The sequence below is a fragment of the Ambystoma mexicanum genome, chromosome 4q (genome assembly GCF_040938575.1).
Source record: "Ambystoma mexicanum isolate Mex_15411 chromosome 4q, UKY_AmexF1_1, whole genome shotgun sequence".
NCBI classification, from domain to species: Eukaryota; Metazoa; Chordata; class Amphibia; order Caudata; family Ambystomatidae; genus Ambystoma; species Ambystoma mexicanum.
Genome location: NC_090928.1, coordinates 1,034,905,780 through 1,034,907,763, shown reverse-complemented (window position 1 = coordinate 1,034,907,763; position 1,984 = coordinate 1,034,905,780). Strand labels below are relative to the sequence as shown.

The following is a 1,984-nucleotide window of genomic DNA, read 5'->3' as shown; positions in this document are numbered from 1 at the left end:
CCAGAATGATCTTTCTGGCACATGAAATCACAGCTGGGGTTATCAATTCCCAGAAAATGAAGGTTGAGACCATACTAAAATTAAAGGACCGACTACTTTGCGTGAGTTGCAAATTCTCCACGGACTCACTAATTATAGTTGAAAAATTAATTGAGGATCATGCAGAGATCACTAAATAATTGGTCCGCTTATTGAAGGCCGGGTTAAAGTGGGAGTGGGGATAAGCACAATCTGAGGCAGTAAAGCAATTGAAAAGAAGCCTGTCACAAGCTCCATGTTTGACTTACCCCATCAAAAAATAAGAAGTTTTTCTTACAGACTGGTTTCTCAAATAACTGCTTGACGGTGGTGTTACACCAAAAACATTACAAAGTCAACACAGTGATCTCCTACCCAAGCAAAAATCTATCCTCTATAGAAAAACTATTCAATAAGCAATAATCGTGCCTTGGTTAAACCTCATGAGCTACGATACTGCTACCGCGTAAGTCAAACCAGATGTTCTCCCAGCTGCAACATTTAGTAGGGGGAACAAGAGAAGCTTTATTGATTACACCCTTATACATTTGGAATTACAGAGTGAAATTAATTCCTTTAAGGTCCATGAGAGAAGCGAGAGTGATCATAATTTATTATGTTTGGACCTAAGTGGCCAGTGTAATAAGAGGATGGAGTCAGAGGTAGCAGAGGTAATTATTACCTCAAATAATAGGCGTAGACGGAGATGGGATGATGTGGTCCATGGGGATAAGCTATCCTTAGCATACCAGCAACCATTGCCAGTTTTTTGGGAAGTTATGGGGAGGGTGTAGTTAGTGATTCGACCTTGATTAAATTGGATATAGAAATAGCGACCATTTTTCGAGCCACCTTACCAAAGCATGTAGGCTGGTAAAAAGAGTACAAGTAGAAAGAGAGGGTTGGTTCGATAGGGATTTTAGGGCGACCAAAAACTGGTGGAGGCACTAAAGAATACATGGTGCGGGCCACAATTAACCATACAAGAGTTTATGGCAAAATTACAAATTAACTATTGCAAGGAAAAAATATTTGTTCAAGCAAATTTATGGCACTCATTGAAAAATTTGCTACGGGAAAAAGACTCCAAGGAATTTTTGAGTATTGTGTAAAAGAGAGTTATTCCACAAGCAGAGTGGTTTGATCACTTCCATGGACTTTATCCGGAATCCTGACCGGCTTTTCAAAGTATTGAAGGAATAGATAAAACTGTGGTCCCAAGAGAGCTTAATATCCCAACATTGGCGATATCCCTTCGAGAGGTTAATGAGGCAGTGAGTGGCAAGGTGAAAGGGAGCTCCTGGCCCAGATTTTATGCCTGCTGATCTTTATAAAAGTGAGGCATCTATATGGGTACCCTATGGGCTTCATTACGACCCTGGCGGTACGGAGTGAACGGCGCCGTAAAAGGTGCCGGTGCCGTTCACTCCGTACCGCCGCATTACGAGGTCCCCTCGCGGGACCCAGGAAGCAATGCCTGGGAAACCAAGCGTGCTTACCGGGTCCCGCGAGGGGAAGAGGGAGCAAACAACGGGCCATCTCGTAATGGCCGTTTTTTGCTCCCTCTCCCATTCCCATTCAGCCCTCTGGGGGCTGAAATGGGAATGGGGAAGGACCGTGTCCGGGTCCTTGGAAGGAGGGATTACCGGGCCTTCCGAACTCGGAATGGCCCGGTAAGTCCTCATTCCGAGGACCCGGACCCCGAAGCGATTTCGGCGGCAGCCATGCCGCCAATAGCAGCATGGTTACCGCCGAACTCGTAATGAGGGCCTATTTGTTTAAACTTTTAAAATGCAATTCTTCATATAGGGACAAAACCCCCATTATGGAACATCAATGAAATAGTACCTGTATATAAAAAGGGTGAACGGGGGACCAGGTAATTAAAGACTGATCTCCTTGCTGAATGCGAGTAGTAATATTTTGGAAACATTTTACAAATTAAACTGGAAGATTGAGTCCATGA

At 44.0% G+C, this 1,984-nt stretch overlaps 1 pseudogene; it reads right to left on the bottom strand.

The window, feature by feature from the left end:
• Nucleotides 1-412: 412 nt before the first annotated feature.
• On the bottom strand, nucleotides 413-492 carry LOC138468599 (U4 spliceosomal RNA; annotated as a pseudogene).
• Between the last annotated feature and the right edge of the window lie 1,492 nt (nucleotides 493-1,984).